Below are 17883 nucleotides of genomic sequence, written 5' to 3' on the forward strand. Positions count from 1 at the left end.
TGGCATAACAGTAGAAAAAATTAAGCATGACTCCTAGTTTTTTTTGTGGGTAAAGAGTTGTAGTGAATGGTGGTGTAGTTTAGCCATTGATTAGAGTTGCCCATTAGTCATCCTAATGGTGACAGATGTCAAATAGCCAGTTGTGATGCAGAGACCTGCATTCAGTGGTGAGATCAGGGCCAGAGTTGTGTCAGTATAGAAGTGATATATAAAGTTATGGGAAGTCTAGAATCACCAGGGAATATTTTGTAGGCAGAGAGGCCCTGAGGAATAACAGTTAATAGGTCAAGTAGGAGACCATGGGGTAACCAATGAGGAGGAACGAAAGAACAATGTCCCAGATGCTACAGGAACCAAATGTTTAAGACAGGGTGGAGTAATCAGTTCTCTTGTTAAGTTCTTAAAGAGTTGAGTAAGATGAGAACACAATGTTTGTTGGGTTTAGCAATGTGGAGGATACTTGAGATCTTGTTGAGCATTTTTAGAGAAGTGATTCAAAGCACAAATGAATTACTTCCAGCGTCCCCTGCAGGAAACTTTCCTGCTCTCTGTCTTTTCCACTTTACCCTGTGGGCTAGAGGACTTCTTCTTCTTCTTCTTTTTTTTTTTTTTTTGAAGTTACATATTAAAATTTTTTTGAAATAATTGTGCATTTACAGGAAGTTACAAAGATGATTCAGAGGGTTTCGTTAGCCTTCACTGGTTACTCCTGATGGTTGCATCTTGTGTAATTCTAGTACAATATCAAAACCAGTCCTCTTTTTGTTCCAAAGTTCGCAGGCCCTTCTTTGTCACTCCACTACTATATTATAATCTGGTTTTCTGTTTATATTGTATTTCTTCTAGACAGAGCGCCTTGAGCAGAGTTTATCCTTTTTTTTTTAAGTATTTCCTAGCATGGTGCCACTTCATACCTGTTTGCTAAATTAATGAGTTGAATATTCTTGGATGCTGCTTTTTGCTTATATCATCTGCTACTGTGTTCTCTTAGGCAGAAGCAAATGAAGAGCCCAGGTTTCCTGTTTTCCAGTCAATCTGCTAACCTCTTCCTGCACCATCTGCCTTCTGTAGCCACTGCCTTGCCTGGACTGAGGATATCTTTGCCCAGAATTACATCACTCCCTCTCCTCTCTGACTCTTCCTCCACCACAACCAAGCCAATTGCCAGTGATTGATTCTGAAGGCTTGCTTAGCTCCATTCCTTTCTTCTTGGACATTTCATTTGTACCCTGTACTTTTTTGGGAGTCATATATGAAAACCTGTGGAAATTCCCTTCTTACCTATTTCAGAAACTCCATCTTTCCCCTACCTCTGAGTTCTTTGGGTGAAGACATCTCTGAATTTACTTCATACAATTTACCATTTTTGAAACTTTCATTTGCCCCATTGCACACTTAAGTATCTTAGAGACCTAGAAAGTTTGGGTTCTATTTGCCTGGTAATAGTTGACTGTGGCAACTTCAAAAGGGTTCTTTTTAACAACTTCCCCCTGCTCCACCCCAACGGTAGTTATTTTGCTACCCGGGCTGTATGGAAGTGGTTGTTTTTTTTTTTCCTTCTCTCCTACTTCTATCAGTTTGTTTTCCACTTCATTATCCTCCTGTTGCAACACCCCAATTATGCTAGTTGCTGTGGAGATATTAAGTGTATTGCTAATGGAGGATTATTCCTTTAGGTGGAGGGGTAGAAGCAAGAGGAGGTTATAAATCTTGTTTTTGTGCAAATGTTTCCTAGTAACAAAAATAATTAATGTTACTGGAGACCGTGGTGTATAAATGGCTATATAGGATTTGCTTGTGTTTTTAGAAGGGATTGAATTTCTTAATTAAAGAAAATATTAAGATTCTGATCTTTTTTGAGATTAATACCCTATTTTAATACTTTGCTGTTCATTAAGTCCCTTGAACATAAATTCCCCATATAGACAGAATATTTTCTTGAAATGATCTTTTAAAATTTATTTTTAAAAGCTTTTTAAAACTTTACTAGAGGGAGACACATTTTTGTATATTGTTCCATCTGATTTCTATTTCTTGAACTCTTGCAGCTTCCCATGGCCTTTATTCTATAATAATTAAGGTGATTGTGTGTCCTGGTTCACGCTAGTCATGGTATATACCTATTGTCCTAGTGTACTTATTCATTAGTAAGGCTGTCTTTCACTGTCACAACTGGCCAGGTTTGGATGTTAAATTATATGGTCACCCTACTTAAAGACTACGTTTAATAGAAAACTGAAGGAGTGAAGTATTTCATATATCCTGTTTTAATCCACATAACTTTTATACACATATGCACATACATATGTAATTTTTCACTTTTTTCAACTAAACTTGTAGAATCTTGCCCCAATGTCTTGAAACTGCAGAAAGATATATATTGTTACTGTTGTGAGTCAAAAGAACTTTTCTTGATAGAACTCTGATTTCCTCATGTTATGTTTTCACTAAGATTCACTGCACTGTAATAGTGCCTGACTTGGCTCCTCCTAACTGGGCGAGGGCTGTTTTTGGGTGGTCAGTGTTGTACAAATATTAGCTGTTGTGATTTGAAAAGATCGTATCTCAAGTTTGATTCCCTCCTCCATATACATTTTCACCTCATGTTCACAATAGATTTCTTCTCCTAGACTGTTCATAGCCTCATCTCTCTATTAGCAGCTCAGTTATTGATATACCCAAGGGTAGACTAACAGCCACTGGAGTGAATAGGAAATAGGAAAGGAAAGATCTTTTAAAACTTGGACACAGTAAGAGGTAAAAAGTTCCATGTTGATATGCAATCTTGCATTTAAAAATATTCACATTCTTTCCCTAACACCTTCCTCTTAATATCAAGTATATTATTGTAAAAACTCTGAAAATCATACTAAAATTTTTATAATTTAATGAAAGATCCTGGAGAAATTTTTGGGCAGGTTATGCTCTAGGGCCAATGGGATCTTGAAGTGATTGTAAAAGTGAGTAAGAGTTAGTGAATTACTAGTATTGGAGGCCATCTTTCAGGGTTAATCTCTAGAAAAGAGTCCTGTTGCACTCTTCAACATGTCAGCAGAATCAAGGTTGGTGAAGGTAAGAGCTTGGTGACAACCAAGCAAGCACATATTTTGTGCCAGGCTGAGTGTACTGTTGTAAACAAAATAGATGTGGTCCCTACCATCATGGAGCCTACCACCTAGTGTGGGAGACACCCAATTAAAACAAGGAAATAGGCATATAATTACAAGTTATGGAAAAGGACCAATGGTGCTGGGAAAATAAGAAGAGAGACCCACTTTAGAGAGTGATTAGTAAAAGGCCCCTTTTAGGAAGGAATATTAAAGTTGCGAAGCTGCTGGCCATGTGTAGCTGTTAACCCAAACCAAAACTCTATGAAGTTGGTGGTGTATCAAGGTGAGACTCATTAAGTAATTTGTTCAGGGTAATTGAACCAACTATTACCAAACATGAGGCCCTTCTGGGTTCCTCTTGCAGAGTTTCCCCATCTTTTTTTCATTATTAACCCCTGAAGGCACCTTTTAGGCAAGTTTTTTCTAGCCACTCTTTTTCCCCTGTGAAATTTTAATGCCTTTGGAAGACTACAAACCTTTTTTTTTTTTAATATGCTTTTCAAGCACCAATCTTTGCCCTTGTTGAGAATGCATGGTCTAGTAGTAGGGCTCATTTTGAAGCAGTCAGAAATTGTCCTTGGATCTTCAGTTGAACTTTAAGTCCCTTGAAGTAGGGACCAACACTAGTTGGGAAGGCTGTAATAATAGATGCTACTTATCATGGTACTTTTTAAAAATTTTTTATTTTTTATGGGTACATTGTAGGTGTATATACTTATGGCCTTTTTTTTAAGAGACAGGGTCTCACTATGTTGCCTAGGCTGGAGTACTGTGGTGCAATCACAGCTCACTGCAGCTCAAATGATCCTCCCACCTCAGCCTCCCAAGTAACTGGGACTACCGTGCATGCCACCATGTTCAGCTAAACTTTTCAATTTTTTTTGTAGAGATAGGGTCTTGCACTGTTGCCCAGGCTGGTCTTGAACTCCTGGGCTCAAGCAATCCTCCTGCCTTGGCCTCTCAAAATGCTGGAACTTACAGGCATGAATCACTATGCCTGACCTTTAAAAAAATTTTTTTTAATATTCTATGAGGTTGGGAGAAGCAGAATAAAGATGTTGGAAGTAGAGCTTGAAAGTTCTTAGATGGCTTATTAAGGGTAGTCATGTAATACATATTAGGTTGCGAAGAAAGTAGGGAATATATTTGAAATTAGGTAAGAAAGCTGTAGTCTGTATCTTCTGCTCTGTATCTGTGTCTGTGTGTTAAGGTGTGTAGTAGGCTGTTCTTGCATTGCCATAAAGAAATACCTGAGGCTGGCTAAATTATTTCAAAAAGAGGCTTTAATTGGCTCACTGTTCTGCAGACAGTACAAGAAGTGTAATGCCAACATCTGCTTCTGGTGAGGGCCTCAGGAAGCTTACAATCATGGCAGAAGGTGAAGGGGAGCAGGAGTCTCACATGGCTAGAGCGGGAGCAAGAGAGAGAGGAGCGAGGTGCCACACACTTTTAAACAACCAGATCTCATGTGAACTCAGAGTGAGAACTTATCACCAAGGGGATGGTGCCGAACCAATTCATGAGGGATCTGCCAGTTCTACCTCCAACACTGGGGATTACATTTCAACATGAGATTTGGAGGGGATGAACATCTAAATTATATCAAGATGTGTGTGAGTGAGACATTTAGATCAAACTAGTTCTAGTTGTCTGGTAGACAGTCATGGAAACTAGAGTAAGGTGTACACGACTTAATGACCTGTCGTGTAATTCCCATGAGTGCCTCAAAGAATTTTTGAGGTAGGCTCATTCTATCAGACTTCAACATTTTAAAGGCATTACATCCTTTTATTGTTTCATCAGCCACTAGTGCCAGATAGATCTTACTTTTTTTTCAACTCTTTAAATCCTGTGGTGTAATCCGAGCTGATTTTCCCCCTTTTAATCTTTTTGTTTTGTTTTCCTTCTTAACAAGCAAATTCCCTTTAGTAGGGGCAGGAAAATTATGAAACTACATTCAGAAAGGATGTGATTTATAAAAGTTCCTTCTAAATGGTTTAGTAGGAAAGGCAATATATGATATTAGTCGCTACATTTCGTTTCTGTTCTTTTTGCCCCATTTGCACAAGCAACTGAGCCCCTACTTTGAGATGGCCCTATTTTGCCATCATCACTAAATAAAACAAGACCTTCAGTTTGTTTTTAAATGGTGTGCTTGAACCTTCTAAAATGTTATTTGTGAAACAATCTTAGGGTTGGGTATAGACTCACTGTTTTGTTTTTTTTTTTTAATGAAAACTTCCTCTTCACTTTTTTATACAAGTAATTAGCTATTCTGGCATTCTGAGAATTCTTTGATCCCTTCAACTTAAATATTGACAAAATGCGTAATTTGAATCATTTGTCCTCAAAAATGCTTTTACTTATTTATATGAGAATTGATTATATTCTAAAGAGAATGTGGATTGTGACTTTAAACTTATCCTGAATTTAACAAATTATTAAATGTTTATAAAGCACAAATGTTCCTAATAGTTTCTTAATATGGAATTTGGAAGCAGAAGTAGTGGAAGATGTGTGGTGTCAGCTGTGAATTGCCATGGATGTGCTTGTCAACAAAGAGAAGCCGAATAAGCTGAGTGTCATGGCAACAGAGACTGGAGGAGGAGCTCTGAGGCCTGGAGTGCTCAGGTCAACCTCCATCCTCTGGGTGCTTTCACCTGAAAAGGCTCAAAGATCTCACATCCTTTGGGTTAGGACTGAAGAATAAATTTATTGTGCAACAGAGTGCTGTGTTATGAAGGGCATTCAGTGTGACCAACCAGGTTCCAAGAAGGCTTGGATGTCTTCTTCTCTGTCCCCTCAAGTCAGAAGCAAGGCAGAGCCCATTGAATTCTAGATGTAATTCACAGAAAACACCAAAAGTTTGTTTGAAATTGAGATGTTTTCATTTAAAATCACAGTATAAAACTTACATGGAATTTTGAAAATGGCAGAAAATTATTTTTGGGGACCTGGCTGTTATTTCTGCAGTCAGTTTTCTGTCTTATGGTAGAATCTTATTTGTAGATATGCTTCATGTTAACTGTATATTCTTGATCAATGAGTAGTTTCAAGAGGTGATTAACATACCTCTTTTTGCCGGGCATGGTGGCTCACGCCTATAATCCCAGCACTTTGGAAGGCCAAGACAGGCGGATCATGAGGTCAGGAGTTCAAGACTAGCCTGGCCAACATAGTGAAACCCAGTCTCTACTAAAAATACAAAAAAAGTTAGCCGGGCATGGAGGTGGGCACCTGTAGTCCCAGCTACTTGGGAGGCTGAAGCAGGAGAATCACTTGAACCTGGGAGGTGGAGGTTGCAGTGAGCTGAGATTGGGCCACTGCACTCCAGCCTGGGTGACAGAGTGAGACTCTATCTCAAAAAAAAAAAAAATGCTCTTTTTAAAATCATTTTGCATTTGGCCAGGTTGGGTGGGCATGTAACTAAAGTGTCTAGGAGTGTTTAAAAAAAAAGTGTCGGATGGACATGGTGGCTCACACCTGTAACCCCAGCACTTTGGGAGGCTGAGGCTGAAAGATCACATGAGCCCAGGAATTCGAGACCAGCCTGGGCAATGTAAGGAAAGATAGTCTGTACAAAATAGTCTGTGCAGCATGGAGGTGCACACCGGTGGTCCCAGCTACTCTACTGGAGAGTCTGAGGTGGGAGGATCACCTGAGCTCAGGAGGTCAAGGCTGCAGTGAGCTGTGATTGCACCACCGCTCTCCAGCCTGAGCAACAGAACAAGAACCTGTCTCCAAAAAAAAGTATCTATTCTCATTAAGACTGAATTTTAGATTCTAAAATGAACCAATTTTAGAATCTAAAATGAACCAATGAAATGACAGTCCATCTCTTCAAAGAGCTCATGTGTAAATGGGATTTAACCAGGTATAGTCAAATGCAGATTAATTTTCTTTCAGGTGCTGATCAGTGTAGCCTTTGATCTGTCTTAGTTCCTAATGGAGACTGGACCATTTGTTCTCTCTTAAACTGGGGAGAGAGTTAATACAAGCTGTGGCAGATGATTGTAGCTCTCCTAGAAAAGAGGCTTGGAAGTCTTCTTCCCTGTCCCCTCAAGTCAGGGGCAAGCCAGAGCCCATACATGCAAGAGCAGTTTTGCTGAGCCAGGAAGGGAAACTAATCAGGAAAAAATGAGACAAGAGGCTAGGCTGAATGCCCCAGGCCAGGGAGCAGAAAGTTATAGAACTCCCTAGAGATGGAGTCTTTTGGGCCACAGGATGATGTTGTAGCATCCTGCAAGAGGCATCTGAGGCCTGGATTAGCAGAACCTTCCTTCTCCAAGGCTCTGAGAACAGTCTGGATTTGGTACTGGAAGCAGGAAACAAGAAAGAGTGATCATCATATGTTGCAGGAGTAGTAAAGGAGCCCATGATCTGAAAGGAAGAGGAGCATGTGGCCATTTAGTGAAAACAGGGTTACTGAGAAGCATTGTGAGGTGTGCTCTGCACCTTCCTCTGTTGTGTGTGGTTTGTACCCCAACATTCTCAACATAATCAGCTGGTCCTCAAGGGTGCTTCACTATTGTGAGCCTAATGGGACTCACAAACCAAATAAAGTATAGGATAGCTGTCTCCCCTTGAGAAAAGGTTTTAAACAAGAGAAACTTGGCTTGTAGTATGGTTCCTTGAGACAAGCAGCTACTAAACCCTTTAATTAGGGGCATTATTAAAGTGAATCTTGGGCTAAAAGTATGTTCTTAAGGGATGTCTGAAAAGATGTCATTTTGGAAGTAAAGCAAGTCTTCTCTTAGGCATTGTTTTGTCAGGGTACAATTTTGCAGATGCACATTAAGGATTTGTGCTAAGCTTCCCTACATGTGCTTGTGTTGCACGCTGAATGAGGGATAAGGCGTGTCCTGCCATTTGTTATATAAAGCTTCCCTTTCATGAATATGTATGTTGAATACGAAAGCTATAGGAGGCAGCAATGGAGTTACAGATCTAAATGTTATACCACCAAATGGAATGCTGCCCTGACCACAAATGTTGTTTCATCAACATTAAGCTGCATTTAGAATGCTCTTTACTTTTAGAAGGCTTAAGTGCTTTCGAATTATAAGGTAAATTTAGATCAGTGATTGTATTTGAGCAAATTGTCATTATTCTTAAAGGATCTAACTAGGGGTGCGGAAAGCTGTTTTTTTTTTTTATTATAATTGTACTTTAAGTTTTAGGGTACATGTGCACAATGTGCAGGTTAGTTACATATGTATACATGTGCCATGCTGGTGTGCTGCACCCATTAACTTGTCATTTAGCATTAGGTATATCTCCTAATGCTAACCCTCCCCCCTCCCCCCACCCCACAACAGTCCCCAGAGTGTGATGTTCCCCTTCCTGTGTCCATGTGTTCTCATTGTTCAATTCCCATCTATGAGTGAGAACATGCAGTGTTTGGTTTTTTGTCCTTGCGATAGTTTACTGAGAATGATGATTTCCAATTTTATCCATGTCCCTACAAAGGACATGAACTCATCATTTTTTATGGCTGCATAGTATTCCATGGTGTATATGTGCCACATTTTCTTAATCCAGTCTATCATTGTTGGACATTTGGGTTGGTTCCAAGTCTTTGCTATTGTGAATAGTGCCGCAATCAACATACGTGTGCATGTGTCTTTATAGCAGCATGATTTATAGTCCTTTGGGTATATACCCAGTAATGGGATGGCTGGGTCCAATGGTATTTCTAGTTCTAGATCCCTGAGGAATCGCCACACTGTCTTCCACAAGGGTTGAACTAGTTTACAGTCCCACCAACAGTGTAAAAGTGTTCCTATTTCTCCACATCCTCTCCAGCACCTGTTGTTTCCTGACTTTTTAATGATCGCCATTCTAACTGGTGTGAGATGGTATCTCATTGTGGTTTTGATTTGCATTTCTCTGATGGCCAGTGATGATGAGCATTTTTTCATGTGTCTTTTGGCTGCATAAATGTCTTCTTTTGAGAAGTGTCTGTTCATATCCTTTGCCCACATTTTGATGGGGTTGTTTGTTTTTTTCTTGTAAATTTGTTTGAGCTCATTGTAGATTCTGGATATTAGCCCTTTGTCAGATGAGTAGATTGCGAAAATTTTCACCCATTTTGTAGGTTGCCTGTTCACTCCGATGGTAGTTTCTTTTGCTGTGCAGAAGCTCTTTAGTTTAATTAGATCCCATTTGTCAATTTTGGCTTTTGTTGCCATTGCTTTTGGTGTTTTAGACATGAAGTCCTTGCCCATGCCTATGTCCTGAATGGTAATGCCTAGGTTTTCTTCTAGGGTTTTTATGGTTTTAGGTCTAACATTTAAGTCTTTAATCCATCTTGAATTGATTTTTGTATAAGGTGTAAGGAAGGGATCCAGTTTCAGCTTTCTACTTATGGCTAGCCAGTTTTCCCAGCACCATTTATTAAATAGGGAATCCTTTCCCCATTGCTTGTTTTTCTCAGGTTTGTCAAATATCAGATAGTCGTAGATATGCGGCGTTATTTCTGAGGGCTCTGTTCTGTTCCATTGATCTATATCTCTGTTTTGGTACCAGTACCTTGCTGTTTTGGTTACTGTAGCCTTGTAGTATAGTTTGAAGTCAGGTAGCGTGATGCCTCCAGCTTTGTTCTTTTGGCTTAGGATTGACTAGGCAATGCGGGCTGTTTTTTGGTTCCATATGAACTTTAAAGGAAAGCTGTTTTTGACTAATGTTTGGGTGTTGCGTTGCATCTTAAACCACGTAATTGGAGTATTTCTTGTTTTACTTTGTGAAAACAGATTATTGTTGTCTTAGATAATACTAAGAGTTTATAGCTAATTCTGAGAAATACTTTTTTGGTAAATTAATAGGCGTTTTTTAAAAAGCAGTTTCAGATTTACAGAAACAATGAACAGAAAGTACTGAGTTCCCATAAGCTATACCCCTACCCCTCAGTATCCCACATTAGTGTAGTACACTTTGTACAGTTAATGAGCCAATATGATATATTATTAACCAAAGTCCATAGTTTAGAGTTCACTTTTTATATTGTACAATCTGTGGGTTTTGAAAAATGTGTAATGACATGTAGCTCTCATTGTAGTACTATACAGAATAGTTTCACTGCCCTAAAAGTCTGTGTTCTGCATATTCACTCCTCCCCAATCCTCAACCTCTGGCAACCACTCATCTCTTTACTGTCTCCATAGTTTTACATTTTCTAGAATTTCATGTAGTTGGAATCATACAGTATATAGCCTTTTCAGATTGGCTTCTTTCATTTAGCAGTTTGCATTTAATGTTTCTTCATGTCTTTGTAGTTTGAAATAGCTCATTTCTTTTTAGCCTGAATAATAATACTGCATTATGTGATGTACCATAGTTTGTTTACTCATTCACCTATTGAAGGACCTCTAGGTTGTCTCCAGTTTTAGGCAATTATGAATAAAGTTGCTTAAACATTTGTGTGCAGCTTTTGTGGGGACAGAAGTTTTCAATTCATTTGAGTAAATACCAAGGAGAACTATTGCCTTGTCACATGATAAGACTCTGTTTAGTTTTATAAGAAACTGCCTTACTGTCTACCAGTGTGGGTGGATTATTTTGCATTCCCACCAGCAATGAATGAGAGTTCCTGTTGCTCCACATCCTCACCAGCATTTGGTGGTGTTAGTATGGATTTTAGCTGTTGTGTATGGTTGTAGCTCATTGTTGTTTTAAATTGCAAATCCCTAATTGCATATGATATTGAGCATCTTTTCATATAATTTTTTGTCATCTATATGTCTTGTTTGATGAGGCATCTGTTCAGATATTTTGCCCACCTTTTAATTAGGTTATTTTTCTTGTTGAGTTTTAGGAGCTCTATTTATATTTAGAATATGTTTTTTATCAGATGTGTGTTTTGCAAATACTTTCTCCTAGTCAATGACTTGTCTTTTTCTTAACAGTGTTTCTTAGAGTAGAAGTTTTTAATTTTAATGGAGTCCAACTTACCAATTTTTTCTTTCTTTCATGCTTTTGGTGTTACATCTAACAACCTATTGCCAAACCTAAGGTCACTTAGATTTTCTTCTATGTTATCTTATAAATTAGTATCTAGATTCATTTTTTTTTACATGTGGAAGTCTAGTTGTTCAGCACAATTCGTTGAGAAGACTATCCTGAGAAGCAGTACTTTCAACATGCAGAGAAACAGACTGGTTCTCTAAGGGAATGCTTAATTTCTGCTTGAGTTCCTCGTGTTCCCTCTGTAAACCTTTCATGAAGTTTCATAGAATAGACAGCTGTGTCTACAGGAGGGTACAATGCGTTGCCTTTCTCCTTAGTTATGTCTGAGAGCACTCCTGTCCAGCAAAACTGACTGCAATGATGAAATGTTCTATAATTTTACACTGTCCAGTACAGTAGCCACAAGTCATCATATGTGGCTATTGAATACTTGAAATGTAGCTAGTGTGACTGAGGAACTGAATTTTAAATTTTAATGAATTTAAATTAAAACTTAAGTAGCCCCATGTACCTTGTAGCTGTTGTATTGGACAGTCCGGCAATGGAAAGTCAGAACAAATTTGAGAGACTATTAAATCAGTGTCTTTATTTTTCTCCTTCAACAAATACTTGAAAATACTTACTATGTATTAGGAGATGTCTGGGTCCTGAGGGTACAGATGAACTGCAAATTGTGGTTGAGTTCACTGTGGTCCACAGAATTAAAGTGACTTTTTAAAGATCACAATTGACTTTTTAAAGATCACAATATCAGAGTCCAGATTAAAACCAGATCTCCTAATTGTAATAAATAGTTTTTGCCCATGGTCTTTTCCCCAGAAAGCCCTTGGCTTGTTTTCATCATATTTCCCTCTGCTCTCAATTAGACGGTAGCTCACAAACTACATTATTCCATTATCATTACATTATTACAATTTAGCCAAAGTACTAAATTTGAAATGAAAAACAAAGTGAAAAATGAGTGTGTGTATCCCCACTGGAAAGAATACACGTGTGATATAGTTTGGATGTGTGTCCCCACCCAAATATCATGTTGAATTATAATCCCCAGTATTGGATGTGGGGCCTGCAGGGAGGTGATTAGATCATGGTGGTGGATTTCTCATGAATGATTTAGTATCATCTTCTTGGTACTGTTCTCACAATAGTGAGTTCTCAGAAGATCTGGTCATTTAAAAGTGTATGGCATCTCTCCTCCCACTGTCTCTTGATCCTGCTCTGGCCATGTGATGTGCTTGCTCTTCCTTTACCTTCCACCATGATTATAAGTTTCCTGAGGCTTCCTGAGAAGCAAGCAGATGCCAGCATCATGCTTCCTGTAAAGCCTGCAGAACTGCAATTAAACCTCTTTTCTTTATAAATTACCCAGTCTCAGATATTTCTTTATAGCAGTGCAAGAATGGTCTAAGACAATGTGGTTACATTTCCCTTATACTTTTTTGTTTGTTTAGAAATGTGATGGAAAACTGGTATTGTTTACTATCTCTAAGCCTTTTTGGAAAGATAAGAATTATTCTTTACTTTTTCCTATAGCAAGCTTTAGACTCTTTATGGAGGTAAGGAAAAACCTCAGAGGTTCTCTTTCTGTGTGCTAAACCCCATCCTTCTCTTGAAGGTGCCATATTCTGAGATCAAGGGGCATCCAGGGTACCTAGCCCAAGAAGAGTGGTGTGATCACTGAAAATGACATTAGTAACATTTACTCCTTTCACTTTCCCTTCCTGTAGTACCTGAGGTGTAGCCTCTGACCTTGCATGACTTAGAAGTCTGAGGTAAAAGCATGTGGCTGACCTATTTACGTGGTCAGCATCACCATCCCGTTTTGTGACAGCCCATTAGAGCTTGGGTGGTTTCTGAGGTTCCACTGGCAGGTCCTCTGATTTCCACCTTGATGCTCATCCAAATGCATTCATCTTCCCAACTTCTGGGGGCTTTGCTTTATTTTCCTTTATGTTGCTCAAGATTCAGTTGCAAAACCTTCTACGAGTGTACCCCTCATTTCACTTTCTTCTTCTCTTGCTCCAGTGATTCCTGGTACTTTAATACTCTCTTTCATATGGACACCACCAAATAACTCCTTGGCATCATGAATATTTAATTTCTTAACTCCCGTTTTGTTCTCTCTGCATGTCATCCTGCCTCTAAAACTTAAAAGAAGACTTGAAAAAACTTTGCTTTGCGAAATAGGGGTTTATGTAAATATGCTAATATGCAACTTGCTTTCTGATTGCTTGGAAGGAATATTGGAAGCCTGCAGGGTGTGGAAGTCTACGGTGCATGCCATGCTCATGGTACACCTGGTGGAAGTCTTTGTAAGAGTTATGACAAGTACAAATCATTCGTCTTTCAAACAAGTTTCTCACAAGAGAAGCAAACCGCTGATAACTACAGAGGAGGCTAGAGTAAGCAACCTCTTAGAAATCTTAAGAACAAGGACAACAACAGATTAGGAGAGAGGAAAATAAAAACTAGAGGACATGGATTACCAACCAGGTAGTCCAAGTAATTACTATCCAGTCAATGAGAGATTTGGATGGCTAGAAAGCTGAAGGGCACTGCCTAACCTGGATAGTTAACATAAACTTAGCTCTGGCTAAATTACTCAGGTATAGCCATTCTGCTCAGTCTGTTAACCTACTCAGGTGTATATTCTACAGGATCCTTACAGTTTTGATAATAACACTTCTGTATATCCTGATGAGTTTTTCTGCATCCCAGCAAATATCCTCTCTCCCTGAGCAAGAAGGGAAGCTTCTCTATAATAACCCCCTCCCAAATTTGCTTCTATCTTAATTCACATTTTTGAATTAAGTTTCTTGTTTTATTTTTACTTTTGGTTTCATTTCTATTTCAAAGACAGGATTTTATTTGAGCATGAGTAGTAATCATAGTAAATGCGTACATTTTCCTTTATTTTTATCAACTATATAATTAGGCTATATTTAACTGGAGAGGCTGATCTCTTTGCTACTTGGTGGTACATCACCACAAATGGCATCTTGCTAAAAGGAAAACTTTTAAGATTCCAGACTGAATGTCTTTATTTGCTTGCCCCACACACAGACTGATCAAAATGAAAAATGAGGTGTGCCGTTTTTATCCTCAGAGCATAATGATATGAAACAATGTGCTTGTCATAATAATTTTTTTTTTTTTTTTGAGACGGAGTCTCACTTTGTCGCCCAGGCTGGATTGCAGTGGCGCGATCTCGGCTTGCTGCAAGGTCCGCCTCCTGAGTTCACTGCATTCTCCTGCCTCAGCCTCCCGAGTAGCTGGGACTACAGGTGCCTGCCATCACTTACACCCAGCTAATTTTTTTTTTTGTCTTTTTAGTAGAAACGGGGTTTCACCGTGTTAGCCAGGATGGTCTGGATCTCCTGACCCCGTGATCCACCTGCCTCAGCCTCCCAAGTCATAATAATTTTTTTAAAAAGAATGTGACTATGGTAGCTATTTGGAAATGTGTTTTGGGAGTTTTTGTGTCATCTTTTCTCTTTAACTTTCTAATTATAATAGCAACTCATGTTTATTTTAGGAAATGTTATGCCTGAATAAGCAAAAGAAAAATTTAAGTCATCTATAAATCTATTATCTGTTAGCATTTTGCATTATCTTTCTAGTCACGTTTGTATTTACACATGCAACTTGTAGAAACAGGAGAAATAGGATCATACATGTATCATTGTTTTATACCCATGAATATATAATGCATCTCTTATCATTCCCCACTAACTGTGATAGGAGCATTTCATTATTCCATTGTATCTACCCACCATGTTGTTTTTAACATGTCTCTTATTATTGGACACTTGTTTCTCATTTTTTTTACTGTTACTGGCAATATCATGGTTAATAGGCTCGGAGCTCATCTTTGTTGACATTCTTAGGAGGTTTATAGAATATATGAAATATATTTTACAATAGCCCTGGAAAGCAGCGTAATAATTTTATGTTGGTATTTTAAAGAGTCAATTTAATATGTAGAAAAATGGTATCTCACTTCTTTGAGTTTCTTTTCTCACTAGTAAGGTTAAACACTTTCTCACTTTAAATGTTAAAGTATAAGAGTTTATTTTCTTTTATTGCAGAAGGTTTGAAGGCATTTGTTTAAAATTATTTAATTTTTACTGTTATGATATTATATGACCTTCTTGTCATTGCTCATGACTTTAACCTTAGGAGGTTAATCATTTGGATATAACAACTTTGTGTCATGAAAGAAAGAACAAGATTGCCAATTGTCTGGGCCATGGAAGACCTAACAGAAACTGTAGAAAGCAGAGCTTATGAGACAGAACTTTTTAATAGGTGTGTCAGGCTTTCTGGGCTTAAAAAAAAAGTCCTGTTTCTTGGATATTTTAATTCAGTCTGCATTGGGCAGAGAGCAGTACAGAGTGGCCTTTCAATATATTTTAAATTTAACAGTCTATAATTAGAAAACACTATTTGAGCTCTTATAATAAACTTTCACTCTGAAAGTACCCATCTAAATTAGTGGGTCATTCCTCCCCACTCCTTTTCTCCCTCCCCCTCAGTCACATCTGCCATAGCCATATCCATGGACTCTGCTTCTGTAAGTTCAAACTTGTGGGTCACTGTTTCATAATATTAAATGATATTAGTGGGGCTTACTCCCTCCCCTTATAAGATTACTTCAGTGACTTCCTTATCTTGAGAGGAACTGACATGTGATTCTTTAGGAACACAGCTTATCTTATAAAATGGGAGTTAGTCAGTGAACAAATATTTATAACCCTCAATTCTGTGCCAGAAAGACAGCAGAGAATCTGACACATGTGATCCCTTCCCTCACAGAGCTTGCAGTCTCACTGGAAAGAGACAAGTAAATCTCTACAAATAACTGACCAAAGTTACAGTTAGCAAACTGTTAAGTCAGAGAAAAAGTAGAAAGTAACGTGGAGCAAGGGAAAGGAAACCAAATGCGGTCTGGAAGGGTCAAAAAAAGCTTCTCCAAGAATGCACAGGAGTTAGTTATAAATGCCATCTCTTGCTCTCCTTCCTTGCAGAATGCTACATTTAGTGTACGTGAACTGCAAGGGAATTAATCTATTTTCTATTCTCTTTAGCAATACTCCATAGGTATGCAAATGAAAATACATTGCTATCGTTGGTTAATAAGATTATTACCATTTTATCTGAAGAAAACATTGTTAAATAATTAGCCTTAAGAACAACATGCTTTGCCAGATGGAATGAAAACGGCTGATAAATCACTGGGACATCAGCTTAGTCACAGGACTGTGTAATAGCTGTGGAAATTCAACTTTATCATGTCTTCCATGTACAATATGGGACTATCTGAAGGAAGACGGGTCGTTTTCTAGCTAAGGTTTGTACTGTATAACTAGTCTTTTAAAGAAAAGTTATCTACTGTCCAATTTACAATAAAACATGGCTTAAGCATAATAGCTTTTGTAATTCATAAAAGTTCTGTGTTTAACTGTTAGGTGGAGCCTGAGATGACTATGACTAATAGGAATATTCTTCCAAGTTGTTTAATCCCCTGAGATGATTATGGCTGTTCTTTAGCCAGACAATGGCTCTGAAGTCCATTAAACTTAAAAACAGATGCTTCTAGGGGGAGTTGCTTTTCAATGCATCAGGTTACTTAGTGTTTTTATGTGGCTATATTTTGGCCATCTCCTAATGTTGGAGAATTTGTTTCAGAGATCTGGAACTGTCTCCTCCTCAGCTCTGGTTATCAGAAGCATGGCAGAGGGAAATGGAAGTAAAAGATGGATTGGAGATTTCTGGTGCAGTTGTGAGCCGATCATCAGAGCTGTATATTTGTATCACATTGCCTTGTCTTCCTACTACAGAATTTGTAGAGAGTTATGCCTTGGGATTTATTGAGAAACAGTGAAAAACTATCAAGTGACGTCATATGGCGGTCTTCCCTGGTCTGCAGTATTGCTCATAGCCTCTTGTGTACAGACCATATTAAAGTTAAGTGTCAAATGCTTTCTTTTTCCTCCTGAGGAACAAAATATGGTTCCCACTTGCCTTCCTCCTAACACATATGGAGATATATGCATTTTCTCTCTTTCTCTGAGTTTGGAAAATTTTTTCCCCTCTAGCTACAAAGGAGAGCCAAATATGCAGTACAGTTTTAGTCATTTTGCAAGACTTAACTAGTATCCTCTATTTTAATCATTTAACAAATACATATAATGCTTACTATATACCAGGTGCTGTTTCTGATGTCTTTATTAGTATTAACTCCTTTGGTTCTTTCTTTTTTCTCCATTTATTTCTGCTTTGATGTTTATTATTTCCTTCTACTCATTTTGGATTTGTTCTTTTCTAGTTCCTTGAGGTACACCATTAGGTTATTTATTTGGAGTCTTTCTATGTTTTCAATGTAGGCATATGGTGCTATAAAATTCCCTCAGTACTGCTTTTGCTGTATCTGATAGGTTCTGGTATGTTGTGTTTCCATTTTCATTTATTTTGAAAAATGTTTAAATTTCCTTCTTAATTTCTTTGTTGATTGTTCAGGAGCATTTTGCTTAATTTCCATACATTTGCACAGTTTCCAAAGCTCTTCTTGTTATTGATTTTTAGTTTTATTCCATTGGATTCAGAAAAGACACTTGGATATAACAGTGACTTTTTGAATTTGTGGAGACTTGTTTTGTGGTCTAAGATATGATCTATTCTGGACAGTGTTCCATGTGCTGCTGAGAAGAATGTGTATTGTATAGCCATTGGATGAAATGTTGTGTAAATGTCTGTTAGTAGGTCCATTTGGTCTAGAGTATAGTTTAATTCCAATGTTTTTTACTGA

The 17883-nt window shown here is 38.1% G+C and overlaps 1 protein-coding gene across 12 annotated transcripts in view; it reads left to right on the top strand.

The window, feature by feature from the left end:
- SGMS2 (sphingomyelin synthase 2) overlaps nucleotides 1-17883 on the top strand; it is a 108552-nt gene that overhangs the window by 15560 nt on the left and 75109 nt on the right. The window lies entirely within an intron of this gene.

The sequence above is a fragment of the Pan paniscus genome, chromosome 3 (assembly GCF_029289425.2).
Source record: "Pan paniscus chromosome 3, NHGRI_mPanPan1-v2.0_pri, whole genome shotgun sequence".
Taxonomy (NCBI): domain Eukaryota; kingdom Metazoa; phylum Chordata; class Mammalia; order Primates; family Hominidae; genus Pan; species Pan paniscus.